We start from the raw sequence: 15,394 nt of genomic DNA on the forward strand, positions 1-15,394 counted from the left end.
CTACCCAACCAGTTACTTTATTTGGAGTGTGTGACAAAGTAACAGATTTTTCTTTGGAGCCAAGTAAATCGGCCAGAGGCTGCAAAATATCTGCACAGTAAGGGATGAATCGCCAGTAGTAGTTGATGATGCCTATGAAACGACGAAGTTGTGTGAGAGTCGTGTGTATGGGAAATGACTCTAGGGCCGAAATGCGATCGGGTAATGGTGAAATACCTGTGGCGTCAATGTGGTGGCCAAGAAAACCCAGGCTAGTAATACCGAGTAAGCATTTGTCAATGTTCAAACGCGTTGTAAGTGGAAAAACGTTCAAACAGTGCTCTGAGATGAGCTAGCTAGATGTGCTAGCCACTAAAACACCGCCAAGGTAGGTAGACACAAACGGTAAGCCACGTAAAACCTCGTCCATGAAAAGTTGAAACCTTTATGCTGCATTTCGAAGACCAAAGGGCACACGCGTGAATGGTGTTGTGATGGCTGTTTTAGGAATGTCATCCGTGGCTTCTTGTATGCGGTAGTGGTTGTCATAATATTGCTGATTAGCAACCAGCTTACTGTTTTTTCACAGGGGTAAGTCAGGACCTTGGTGGCGAAATTATTTGGAGCGTCAAACACCTTCATCAACATTCCACTGAATGCAGTGAATTCATCGAGGAAAGCAGTGCAGTTTGAAGCTGGGTGGTGGCGCAAACTTGTGCCAGTCTTACGTGCGTTTAAACTGTTGCGCAGATGGCGGGTGCAGCGCTTCATAACAAATGGCGGCGATTTTACTGGAATTTCCAAAAATAAGCAGGTCCCAAGAGTACACTCCAAATTACGTGCTGGAAAGCTAATTCAGAGTAAAGCGCATTTACTTTTTGGCCGCTACCATTTATTTTTTGGTTTGTTCCCAGAGTAACCTTGTTCTCATAAGACTCCAATAGCCACAAAATAATGTCGATTTCTTAGACCACCAAAATGAAACGAACAAAACTCGTTCTCGTCAGTGATAGGGCTAAATGTACTTCTTGATGCATGAATTCGAAGTTTGCGGTTTACCGTTGAAAATTTTAACCCTCACAATGACTATCCGTTGTGTTGAATTCCGTTAATCTTCTTGGTTCATATATTTGCAGCCACCGTAGACCAATCCCCCAATAGGTGGTACTGAGTGCCGAGAAGTTCCTATTTAGGAGGTGAAATAAAAAAATGTTGTTAGTTGCCTACTTGACAAATTCACTCCAGAGAAGAAACTTACAATTTACAGTGTCCCACTTTAAAGTCTGTCTAATCCAAAATGAAACAACGTCCTCCACAAATTGATTGACAGGCCAGCGTTCGCTGGATAGGCTTTTGATTATTGCTACAGAGGCCGTAAACTTCAAGTATGGATGATAGGTATGTCACCATCTAATTATAACGAGCTGATTGTCCAATGAATGCAGGTTTGTCTTGAACAATTTCCATTTCGAGCCAGTCTTAGGGCGACCGAAGTTAATTCTGCACTCTTTTAAACACCATAAAGCTTAGGGATGCAATCTTCTGTTATCGTGTGGGACGGTAATATAACGGAGTACTTTTGGTTTTTGGCAGTCATGACGCGCCATTAACAATTCTCAAGCACGTATGTTCACATAGTGCGTGCAGAGCGAGTCATCGTCATCATCGCCAAGCATGATATATGTGTTCAATACGCATGCTTCGCTGCCGTACAATCCTGATTTATTTGAAGGCCTAATTGTGAAGAAAAGAAGGAAGCTGGACAGGGAAGAGAAATAGTGCTAGCTTGCAGCAATCATCCCGAGGTGCCCGCACCTCCAGACACTCATCCAGACAATCTGAATAGAAAGTGACAACAGAAACGCCACTGACATCGGTTGGCAATGTCTCCAAATGGGCGCAGCGGGGGTTACGCTATAGGAGTCTCAAATTAGCAAACGTAACTCAGGTCTTGCAGATTCGTGCACTGACCTCATCTATCACACTACAGTTGGAATTAATACAACTTCCAAACTCTCCATAACTTTCAGTGCCCCTCCTCGGATTGCAAGTGGCGTGTTCAGTGACTGCATGTCCAGGGGCATGACCATACGCTGTATGGGTGCAAAGTGGGTACCGAAAGACTTTGGTCAGTTCATCCAAAAACACCTGCGCCTTCTCCTCCTCTTCAAAGATGAGAACGATGTCGTCTGCGTACTCCAGATCAACAAGGCTGTTTGAACACAATTTTTGGAGACCCCCAGCTTTCGTCTCATTATTTCATTGATCACGAAGTTAAAAAAGGACTGAGGAGGATGGACAGCCCTGGTGGACACTACTTTGTGTACGGAAGCTTTTTGAAAGCTTGCTGTATAGTCTCACACGTCCGGAAGTCCAAGAATATAAAGAGATTTTTATGTTCCAGAACTTCCAAGCCATTCTTTGGTGGACACTTGTGTCAAGAAGAACAGGTCGGTCAACTGAGTTAAATCCGCCTTGGAAATCCAGTAATACAAAAGTTGTAGGTCGCTTATACCTATGGCGTTGTTCTGGCACCTGACAGAGTGTGAAGATTTGGTCAACGCCATCCCTACCAGGCCACAATTCCGCTTGCTGCTCTCGAGTCAGTGTTTCACGAGCCACCGTAAAGCGATGAAGCACAGGTGAAGCAAAGAGACGCGTTGTGACCAGCCTGTTTTTTGAAAATGGCACCATCACCGATTCTCCCCATTCGTCTGAGACAGTCTCCTTTTCTCAAAAGCAATCAAACAGGTCCAGTGTTTGAGTATGTCTGGTGGTTCCGTGTCACAGGCGCAATTCCCAGTATTGTGCAAAAAGGTGGCAGTCTTGTCTCAATACGAATTCACATCTGATTGTGAGATGTTTGGAATAGACTTTAGGAGACGATTCTGGTAAATTCGTCTAACATCCGGGTCAGCCAGTCTCTCATTTGCCGATCAGTTCGTCTGCACCTTACGTGGCCCTGGAGAACGAAGGCAGAAGGGATGCTGGGCGCGCGTGTGGTCGGAATCTATAAATTTACTCCATAACGGGCGTTAGTCAGTCATAGATATGCACGACCGGTAACTGGTGGCAATGTGATCGATTTGAGTTTATGGCCGGCATGCCGTTAGAGGGCACCATGAGTTCAGACAACTTCGGCTATTCCGGAAGTTAGTACTGTTTAAAAACATCCTGCACTCAGCACACGGCTGAAGTAATCGTCCACCATTGTCCGTACGTACCAAGTCCAATTTATGTCAACCTCCTAAGTGACTTTCAGGTACGCTAAGCCACCACGATATCTGAGCTTTTAGCTCACCGCAACTGAACATCCAGGGAACCATAAAACCTGTCTTTGATGGTTGGAGCGGTTGTCGGTTGGGGCGTAAGCGGAAATGATAAACAGACATTGGTCAACTTCCTGCTTGTGAGACCACCACACAAGTTGCCAGAAGAACCACGCAGGGACAACTAGCAACAGCTATCCAGTCACGCAGGGATACTTCCGCGGCAAACCTCCCTCGCTTCTGCTTTAGCTGTTCCGAAGATCCCAGCGAACCACCTCCCGGTAATCAACATGGTGAAGGCCTTCAATAACTCCACAGCAAAGGCATTGTTCCTTTCATACCAACATCTGCATATTTCGCAACAGCAGTCTCTGGATTACCAGAGGAGCGGAGCTGGAGGTGACTAGAGAGTGATGTGGCGATTGGTTAAGTGTGCGTGCTTGCATTTTGAATTCTTGTTTCTGAGACACAGCACATATCATTGCCAAGCGAGTCCAGTGTGAGTGCAGAAGCCTGCCTGCCTGATTCATTGCCAAGCGAGTCCAGTGTGAGTGCAGAAGCCTGTTGTCCTGCCTGATTTGGAGTGCGGACATTGAACGCGGCCAGATGGAGTGGGTATCGAGGCTTGAGGACTGATTTGGAGATTCCTGAGGATGTCGGCACCATGTGACGAGCAGATGCTGCACGCAAAACCGATGCATGTCGAACGGACTCATCAGTCATAAGTGCTAGGCCTATGAGGAGAGAGTTATTAATAGGGTGGGGAGGGGGGAATAAAATATATGTGAATGAGAAAGAAGGGCGGCGTCAGCAGTGGCCTGTTTTCGCTTACCCGCCTGCTGTATACAGCAAGTAAGGCAACCCGAATGATGGCACCACGCGATGGCCGATGTGGCATGAGTTTATCTGTAAATGTGCAATTCATGGTTGTACGTGGGCTTGGATACTGCCAGGGCGCCCACATCTAGACAGGAGGACTATTGGGGGCCTCAACCAAAGCCTTTGGCTCCAAAGCCTAACCGCAAGGCAGCGGTGTTTGGCGGGAAATGCAAATGCATCACCATTTCTACGGAACAAGTCGCCACATGTTCGAACCCCCATCCTGGAGGGCCAGGAGACTGTGTTGTTCAGACCACTAACTATTGACCAACCTGGTGTGAGGGACCCTGTGAGTGTCGCGGGACACTCTCCAGTATAGCTCAATGGATCGCTGAGGTGCGCAAACCGTCACACCACGGAAAGGTCCAGTATCTTCGTGACGGCAAAATATGAATTCGGCAAGATAACTCGGATACCTGTGGATGAATTTGGGACAATTATTCCGTTGATTGAGAGGGAAGTAATCGTGTTCATGAGACATTTGTGTCGCGCGCCGACAGATAGATTGTAATGGGTCAGGAAATCTGCACCGATGATGAGTGTTTGGACATCGGCCAAAAGGAAGATCCACTTGAACGCACGTCGTAATCTAAGTTCAAGGGTGAGGGAACGTTCGCCGTATATAGCGATGCGGTACCGTTAGCGGCTTGCAAGGGGAAAGAAGGAGAATCGGGAAGTGGTTTCTTCTGTGGTAGCATGCTAACTTCAGCTCTCGTATCTACGAGGAAACGTAGACCACTTGAACGATCGTTGACGTAGAACAGGCGACTGGTGTGAGGAGGGCCACAAACAGTCGCCGGTACTGACTGGCCGGAGTGTTTAAAGGGGTGTTGGAACGCGGCTCGACGGAACAAAGTGGTTGACATTTTCGTGCTTTTGGGCCATAAGATTGGTGATACCAGCACCAAGAGGGACGAGCACGGGATAACGATCTGGATCGTGAACGTGGTCGATGTCTATTGATCTCTAACCGTTGTAGGCGATCGGTCAGAGCATCAAACTTTGCTTGTAGGTGCGATATGGAAGCAAGAAGCGGGTCGAAATCTGTAGTAAGTGTAGGGCGGGAGACGGAGTTTGCGGTGTTACTGGGGTACGTTTCGTGTATCTTATCCACCATTTGGGCTAACTGCTCCAAGCTGTGGTTGTCAACGAAAGCGCTGATGACGCGAGACATGGAGGGTCCGATTTTGTCGAGCCATAGTTGGGCCATGATTTTCACTGCTTGCTTACGGCCGCAGAATAGACTGCACATGTGACGAAGCAGTTGTGATGGCGATCTGATACCGAGTTCGACAGTGGTGAATAGATCCCGTAGCGTTTTGTTTTCTGATTTCCCTGTCCTACTTATGGCGGCGTCATACGGATTTTCCTTGAAATATCTTTCAATAGATCTTCGACTTCTGTTGCTACATCACAATGAAGATGCTGGACAACATAGGAAAATCGCGTGGCTTGGGAAGTGATGTGTCGGGCAGTAAAAACTGCCTCCATCTGGTGGAACCATACCCTGGGGTTGCGTGGATCGTAGTCTGGTAAACGTATGCTAATCGCATTCTCGACCAAATCCGCTGAATCAAAGTGTGCCTCCATAATTACCGGGCAAAAGAAACAAAATTACGACGACTTTAATACAAGCATATTAACGTCGTGCTCACCAAATTTGTAGTGGTCTGGCCACCCAATAAGTTAGTCTACCAGGAGTGTGGCAAAGAAATAAAAAATAATTACAGTATGTTGGGTATACAAAAATAAATAGGTCAGATGGAACAGACTCACCGACAATTGTTCTCTTTAAAATGGTTCGTCGTTGGTTCAAGTCGGCGAGTAAACAATAATCCAATTATGTCGGACCAGAGGTCTCCTTCTGAAAAGTTCGCGCATATAATAGATTCCGAAGATGGTCTGAAATGTTTTGGTACCAGCGTTAGTACTTGAGACTCGCGAATGACCGCTACAAGCGCGAGCGAAAATCAGAAGAGAGACAGTCGAAGCACGTGACCACGCTTTGCATTCTGTGAAATTGTACAAGTGCGCGTTTTTGTAGTTTTACGCATTCAAACAAAAAACGATTATGCAATCGATGAAATACGTAGTGTTGTAATGGAAGTAAAATAAAGGTACAAAACGCCACACCGGTGAACGACTCTTGCTCGGCAACAGCAAGCAGGAGGCTGGATTGGGGCACGCCACTTCTGATAACAGGACGAAAGCTATGTGATTCCTTTAAGCGAGAACCGCCTATGAGTACCCAAAGGGATAAGAGCGTGACAAGGACCTAAAATGCCACCTCAGACATCTAATGAAACGGTATATTAGCACTCATCCAGACTGTAGGTGAACGAGCTTAAGGAAAGTCTGGTTACCAATCTGGAGCTAAGGCGAATAATAGCATACGAATTGGGGAGATTGATTGTCCTCTTATGTTACATAATATGAAATGAATGTTGCGCAACTAAGTATGCATGTTGAGTGAACCCAAAAGAGTTATTATTTCAATGCATACAGAGTAAAGAGATCTCAAAAATATGTTAGTTGCGTGGCCACGTGGTATATTCGGAATATGAATCAACCTCACTACGGTGCAGCTTCTACCTAGGGAACGGGGAACAGGGACAGGAAACTAGTCACTTCGGAGGCATTTAGCCACAGACCTTTAGTAATCCAGCGTTAGTTTACCCGTGAAGAAGCAATTTCATCTTCTTAAGATTGTTGTTTTGGATTCATAAAGGAGTTTCCATTGAGTCTTGCCATATTTATGAAGACTTGAGGCAGCCGTACACGCATTCGAAAACAGTTCTTCTTTAATTTCCTTCGGATAAGGATCAGTCTCACAACCTCGAAACTGAAAGAGACGTCGATGATGCATGAAGGATGGCAAATATACATGTGCACCGTTTTACAGCGCGTCAGAGCAGCCCTCTTCACTGACCAACCCCAGCCATCTCACGGGTTCATTATCTCTATGAATGCTACCAGATCTACAATATGGCGAGCCGCCTATGAGTAGGCTTTTTTGGCTTATGCTGCAATCAAGTCCAGCGACTGGATATTTATCCGGCCGGATAAAGGCCAGAACGGTAATATGGTGCTGACACACAGGGGGCAACCATGGATCAAAACAGCTCAGGAAAGCAGTACTCAAGACATCCTATCTCAAGTTGGCAGAATGTGAAAGAGGACAGCTGTGTCGAGCACCTCACTCATAAAAGGTCAGCGCAGCACAAGCTTACCACTATGCGCTGCGTTGTAATATGTTTGTGGGATTGGTGAGAGGAATGAGGAACCCAGTCTAGTGGTGCTGATGCGTATGGGCTATAGTGTATGAATGTATCCGGATTCGTACAGAGAAGGAAGGATGTTAATTACTTTTGTAGAAATTAGAAGATTGAGAGAGATATAGCTCCGCCAACAGAAACATGTTTAGAGAATCAAGGCATCGAATGAGAAGTTTTGAAAGCTTTTCGAGGTTCCAAAGGATCTTGACTCACTGCTGTAACTGTCGTATAATTAAGGTCTTTAAGCCGCCATGTGTCATTCAACAGCGACAGTAATACAGCCCAAACCCCATCTCACGAAAATCGCAAATTTCGTAAATGGGGAGACTTCATCTCAGGGAATGGCATGACAGGAAGTAAGTCATAAAAACAAAACGGTCTTCAAGGATGATTTTCACGATTCATTCCTCCGCCGGCCGGATGTTTTTGTGAAAGTAACGGACAAGTTACACTATTAAATCTCTAGAGGACACATGGACCTGTGGGTTTGTCGGCTGCAGCAGTGATCAGCGGGACGTAATTTGTTATGCTGCGAGAGACTCCACATCCTCCAGAGCGCATACTTCGGTTTCAAAGTAAAAAGACCAGCATGGCTGCACTAAAGAGGGGAGGTTCACCTGGCTAGCTCTTTCAATCACTGCTCTTCAAACTATTGGAGAATGAAAACACGCCTGTTCCTCACGGGTATCGAAAGGGTGGGTTCTGGCCGAATGTAAAATTGGCGGCTCCTTACGGGAGACGCAACTTTACAGATAGAAAATATCGCTAAGTTATAGTAGGATGTCTAAAAAGCATGTGTAGCAGCACATGCAGCAGCAAACTTAACGACAAATCAATGCTGTGCTCATGGCGTTATTATGAGAGGTTCATAGCGGAGCTTTTGGAGCTGGAAGTGCTACTTTGAATCAGTTGGATTTGGGCTTCCCTCGGGTGGTTGTGTATTGACTTGAAGAACCAGATTTAGTTTCCAGTCGAAGAGGTAGACACCAAGCTGCCGAAATCGCGTTAAGTTGCAAGAGGGGGGCAATAGCTGCTACTTGGGAGGCTTAGAGCTCAGAATATATTTAAGAGGCAGAGTATTGTCCGTCATTAATTCGTAGGGTGCAAAGTGGCTAGAATTGGTCATGGCAATGGTCCACAAGATTTACGGACGCAACTCAGGTCATAATGAGGGCACAGTCAGTATTTCCAATGGTGATGGCCACAACTGCTGCAACCGAGGCGCTTAGGTGGCTATTTGCTCAAGCTTTAGCTCCGTTCTTCACACAGATACCGCACGACAGGGTACTCTATAGTCAATTCGGTAGTGCGCTGAACAAAAGGTTGCTGAAAACTCCGCTACAGCTCACGGCCTCTTTCCCCCTTCTTGAGGCTCATCAAGTAGGCTAACGACCCCGAGTTTTTTCAACCTCGTGTTCTACCCAACCTCAGCTTGCACGAAACTCACCCTGTACGCTCACGCTGGTTCTGAAGCGAGAAATTATAAGACAGAAATAAGAACACAAACGATTGAGATCAACGTGAACTAAAGTTTTATCTTGATTTCTGGCAATCTCCGTTTACAAGCGAATTGGTATGCAGGTGAATATACAGACAGGATTTTATTAGGTCTCACTGCTGAAAAAAGATAGTCCTTTGGTTTATTCTAACTACCCCTAGTTTATCCAATATCTCTAACGTTTTTACCGAAGACGCCCGTTTTCCGGAATATCCAGGGTGCGGAACCAGGGCGCGGCGTTGCGTTGTCACACCGTTACATGCGCTACCCGTAATTCACTATACGAGTGTCTTTTCCTGAACGACCGCGTTAAATGTGCACACGAAACGTCCTCGCCCCACTGAAGTTGCACTCAAACTGCAGGATATTTGTGATTGACATGACTGATACTCTATTCGTTGCTCCATTCATTATTCTCCTGTTTTAATATTCCATATGCTGTACATATTCGCCAATTCGAATACATACGTGCTGGTTGTTATGCTTCGCTGGATTTCTAGTTCGTCTGGTTATACCGAAATGCGTACGAAACTAAATTCTCACAATATAACCGCTCCTGGTGATTTGCTGCCGCAGTACTTCATGACACCGCCTGGTTCTATTCAATGCCAGTACATGCTGCCTCAACAAATCCCACCAAAAACTGTTCGGCCTCCTCAGAACCGATCACCTCATTTCTGTTCAACCTAAACTACAATTCCACCGTAGAAGCATCCTCTTTACTTTGCACGCTGCCTAAGAGTGGTTCATCGTGGTTCGTTCTATCTAAACGAGACTATCACCTTTTTTAAACTATGAAGTTTTGCTTAGAAAAAAATACCACCAATTATTTTTAATCATTTATTCGTCCGGTTTTACTTTGATCACAACGTCTCGCCTTGGTGAGCCTTGACCACTTATTTGTCCTGGTCGCCGATGCCACCATGCTCACCATTCCGGGAGCACAACGATCGATTGGTGATTGCTCATATGGCTGTTAAAATGTCCGCCGAGGTTTGCAAGTGAGTTGTGGATGTTTCGTCACAATTTGAGGAAACATTTTCGGTGAGCTTTCCAGTGGGTAGACTCTTTCTTCCTACTTGCGCTTAGGCAGATATTGAATGGTAGTTTACGGCCATAAACCGACTATTGATAGTAATCGCATCTAGAGATTTATTGATCCAACTGGTTGTCTATGTTGCGTTGCGATCCATATTTGTCACGTCCGATCGTAGCACTACATGCTGAAACTATATTATTTCCTCTATTGATTGGTCTGTTCGTAATCTTTGCCAAGTTTCGGTCCAACACCTTGCCGTGGGATAGGTTGGTGCGACTTCCGTTTCTGGTAGTTTTCTGTCTTCACCTTAAGTGATCCATTCGCAGCTCGATGTTCATTCCCATGAGTCTCACTGGTTTAACTTTGATTTCCTCTTCAAAAGAGTGATTGAGGAAAGTCTAAGAAATTACTCGGTTTCAAATCAGTTTTGGATTGTAGGCGACAGTTTATCTCCCAGTGGACGTGCTCTCATTAAGCAGTACCCATATCACCCAGTTCAAAAGTATTCTTTTGCATACGCATCCCATTACAAATAACGTGGGTTTTGCTGCCGACGTAAGCCTACAACAACGAGCAAATATTCGAAAACCGTCGAACCAGATGACGATTATGCAATTAATGCTAAGTTTGCGGTCGCATCCGAACTTGTGAAGTGGATGTTGCGGAGCTTCATCAACCGGACTACTCGTCTACTCACCATGACATCTAAGTGCCAGCTGATTTTATGAGGCACCTGTAGTAACGGTATTTTCCTCAGCTTAGTTCTCGGTCTGAGCCTCCCAAGCTAGTGTTCACGTAAAAACAAGCACCGAAGGTGCACAAGGTCTACTAACGCCCAAAACGAAATCAAGAACGGTTGTACAGCGCTTCGTATATATAGCGTAAGCCGTTATAACTTTCTGGAATTTCTGACGTGTTCTGGATGCGCCATTGGAAACCGGCATTTGGCCAATACTGGGTCATGATTGGCTGTTGGGTCCAGATTGTTGACCAGTCAGATCTCGTCTTGATACCGGACCGGCAAGCGTCCCGAATTCTGGGCCAACCTCGAGCGGGCCAGGCTTCTCGGCCGTAACAGCGCCTAAAGACGTGCGGTATAGTGGGATCCGCGTGGATTTCTGCCTAACAGCACCAAAGATATTTACCACAAATACAAATGAAGTTGGGAGCCTCACCTAGAAAACGCTCGGCGAAACGTTTGTGGTATCATGGTGGTTAAAATCCAGGTGAGTATAATGCAATCTACGTCTGGGTTTTGTTCAACGTAAATAAGGCATGTGTAGAGGTATTGAGTATTTTAGTACAGTTCTATCTTGGAAAGACCACTCACTGTCAGTAACGATTTATGAGGCCGACTGAAGTCCCCCCACCCATCAGCCATGTGTTAAGCAATCACACTAACCGAGCAGACACTTAAGCTTGTTCTCAACACCGATCTGGCATGCTAATCGGAAGAATTACCGTTGATTGGTTCTCCATCTACCCTAAAACCCTGCCAAATTCGGAACCTGATCACTTAGTCTGACGAAGCTATCTTGTCAAAAGCCAAACGTTACTGTGTTAAAAACCACCGGTCGTTCAGCACGCTCTTCAGAAACAGGACGCAGTTGCTTTCGCTCCAAGCTTAGCGACCCGCCTGCGAACCTTAAATCACACTTCCGGAAGACGTCGTTTAGTTTCCTGTGGGCGGATACCCCCATTTCACCTCGACTTGATTGAATGCCTGAAATTTCAACCACTGATGGTCCGATTAGTTGGTCTGCAGACAGTATATCAGTCTGTGTTATTGTGATATATCTTTCCGACCTGGGATTAGTCTCTTTAGTGCCATCCTTTTGTTATCCCGCCCCTTGTTCCGACTACTGTAGTTGTGATGTATGTTGCGTGGGGTTTCTTCCTTCTCGCCGTTTGATTACCTATTTTGAAACCGCGCACTTTTTGGAGACCATGTTCTCTATTCAGAGTTGCCAGCTCAAAGATTGGAGTTTATATTCTCCCACATTATTAGTTGCGGTTTGTGGACTCTGCCTAACAGATCCTACCCTTTAACATGTTTGTCGCTTTGATCCGCTGAATGTTGTTCCGCCTGTGACTGGTTTTGAAGCTGAAGGCTTTTTGTATCTTCGAAAGGCTTGGGGTTAGGTTTGTCCGACATTGTTTCGTTTTAGGAGTTTAATGGAAGGTTTTCCTTTGGTGTGCTTGTTTCTTGCTTTATTATGGAGCATTATGTCTCCATTATTTCGAGTTCCTCCTTCATTCTGATTTGGCCCAACTAGGTTATATTTGTGGAGTCAAATAAGTGTTTATCCTGAGCCACACGAACAGAATTGCGTGAGGCTTGCTCCTGTCGCGTTCTTTGTTTCTTTTTGAAAGCGTCCACATTCGCTATCCAGTTAAGTGTTCATCACAATCAAATTGAATGTAAATAAATCTGGCCTCAGTCCGTGTAAAACTTGCCGTGTGATGATGATTAAGTGATACGATCGATTGATGGCACTTTACTACATACCCTAGATTATTCGAAGCTAATGTTGGCTGAAACATCGCTGTTTATTGCGTACTTTTTTAGATTTTTAAAAGTATGTACGAGTCTTGATCAACTATTCTCGAACATCCCTCGACTGGAATTATTACTTCCTTAAAACCCCCCAGACTTTTGATGATTTCGTTCGGAAGTTTGTTTCCGGAAAATTGTCGGCGACAGCCGAGGAATGGACCTTGTGATGTTTAAGTATTTTTAACCGTCCAAGACGATATTCTTTGTCAGGTGGTATGGTACCTGAGGTCCATTTGAGTACAGGTTGTTCCTTACCTCCCTTTTCCCATTGAACAGAGTGACCAATGTTGTGTTGAACGAAACAGCTGGAAACGTTAGTTTGGCAGCTGGTTTGCAGCCATATTCATCAGAGCTCGGAACTGTCTGTTGTCTTTCGTACCCGATCGCGTTACGTAAGGAAGTAGGTTAAACTCAAGAGTTGTTCAAAAATTGAGAGGGTTTTAAGCATTTCAGTCACCCCAGTTAGAATGCTCTTGAGAAAGACTGTTGATCGGGGAGTGACTTAACAGAAAAACAAAACCGACCGTTGTGTCACCGTTGAGAGGGATTAAAAATGTGTTAACCTGAACAAAATTAGCGGCTATTGATAGGGTCCAGATGCGTTTACAGAAAGTTAACTTTTGAGCATTCACTCAGGGGGCAATAACAATTGCCCAACAATTCCAAAACACAAAGAATTCAAACCACGTTTGAATGGACACCAGGATGCAGAAGAAACGAAATAAAGACTACGAAACGTGTAAATGCTAAATGACACGGAACCTTGTTCGGGCGCTACAAGTATTATTTTTCTGCATAGAAAAGTAATTGGATTAGCGGTTTACCGAAAGGGTTCTGAATCCACCAGTAGTCATTATTGTGTATTTCATCCTTTTCGGTTTTAACCAGCTTTAAAGGCCTGTTATTATGCTTGTTGCCTATTGGTCGATTCAATCGTTATTTAAGTAGCCAGATAAATATACAATTGAAGGGATGGTTCTACCACTCTCAAACAGGTATTCACATTTTCTGGAGTGCTTCGGCCATGCTTTCCAATACGGGCATATGTTTCCGTCATTAGAAGCCAGTCCATCAGTCTCACCTTAGTTCCCCAATAATATGAAGTAATGTGGACCAATTTTAGTGAAGCGCCGTCCCACAGAACTTCATTTGGCGCAGTGTTGGATCCGTAGGCCGTACGACCTTCAGCTGTAGGCAGTGACTAAGTTGGATGGCAAGACAGCATAAAAAGCTCAAAATTCCTCGTACTCTTGGACTTTGTGAAAGTTTGTAACAGCAAACCCTGACATATCTTGTTTCTCGATAAAATATCAGAGGGACCTGACAACCTCAAGACTGTGAAAGACATGCAAAAGTTTGCCACAACCCAGTCTATAGCTGGCACGTCCTGAAACGTTGACCGCTACACCGGTTCACAAAAGGACGCGTTTCGATTGGCTGAGTAAAACAAGAATTCTGGTTGGATTCAGCTTTTCGACTCTCTTGAAGACTGCTGATTAGGTAAAAGAGGCTTTGGAGGAAATACACTTAATTGCAAATGACTTTAGTGCCCAGGAGAGACTCTATCAAATTCCTCGTTTATGGTATTATAAGCGTGTTGTATCAAGTAAATCCTATCTCATTCACACCATGAAGACCACAGGCCAAATTGAGTGATGGGTAGGAAAAATGACGGGCGAGATCGATTTGCACACCCTATACCAGAGACCTTGGGAACAGTTCCCGGTATGAACAGTTCCAATTCATAGTCTCAAGTTCCCATCACATCATGTGTGCTTAAATGTGGACCACTGCACTGATGGTCCAGGAATAACTGATGCATACGGGACGTAATGTCATAGGTTCACCTGATCAGACATCTGCTTCCAACACACCATTTTCAGCTGGTGCCTGCAATACGAGCTCAACCAAATGAAACTTCGCGAGAATTGTCGGTTGCGTGTTGAACAGCACGTAAGTCATGAGGATACTTATCCTACCACAGTCAAACCCAATTCCTGGATGGCATTATTGTTGAGTCTTCCTCCATGAAAGTGATTATCCTGAACCCTTTACATGCTTCAAGAAGAACTGAATCAATTTCGAACTCTTCAGTTCAAGGGTGGTGGCAGAAAATGCCTCGTCCTTAGGAAGATTTTGTCAGGAAATGAATAAATTTTGCATATTAGCAGATTAACAATTCCTCAACGCCATAGTTGGTGAAAAATTCGGTCACTGACTAGCTACGCCAGGGAGTTAAACAAATCACTCGACACCACAAATGACTGGTCAGGTTATACTTTAACCGAATGTACTGCACAATTGTTGCCCCATTTTTCAATTGGTATGTTGTTCTATGTACTACAGTATATTATCTTGAAGCACCACTAACGATGAAGTCATTTGAAACTCTTTGACAGCTCACTGCAGGTTTCGTCCTCCTTGGGGCTCAGCAACAGGCGTAGTCTCCGAGTTCCTATCAATTTTATGTTCCAATCGTGCAAACCTGTCGGGGTACACTCACGTTCGAAATACTTTCTTATTAACAGTACACTTAGACGAATGTATTAAAACCATGCCACTCTCAACGTAACCTTTTCGGCTTAGATCCTCACTAGTTCGAGTGCCTGCCACAGTGGACTATGGTTCTGCTCTGTAAGGTTGCTGTAGAGGCCGTTCATGCTAGGTATCTAGTTGCGGTCGCTTTGGCTGTTTTAGAGAAGTTAGAAGCAACGGACCTCTGATACAGCGATAAAAGGAAACGACTGTTATTATTTCAAGTCCAACATTCCTGGTCAGACTTCGGTTTGTTGCACCCCCAGTTACTGTCCCGGTTACGATGTTGCGCCAATTTGCAGTAAAGATTTCATTGGGTTGTCACGAAGTTGGTCGTAGTAGTCGCTACAAATTTACTGAGCC

Source organism: Opisthorchis viverrini (genome assembly GCF_000715545.1).
Source record: "Opisthorchis viverrini unplaced genomic scaffold opera_v5_255, whole genome shotgun sequence".
NCBI lineage: Eukaryota > Metazoa > Platyhelminthes > Trematoda > Opisthorchiida > Opisthorchiidae > Opisthorchis > Opisthorchis viverrini.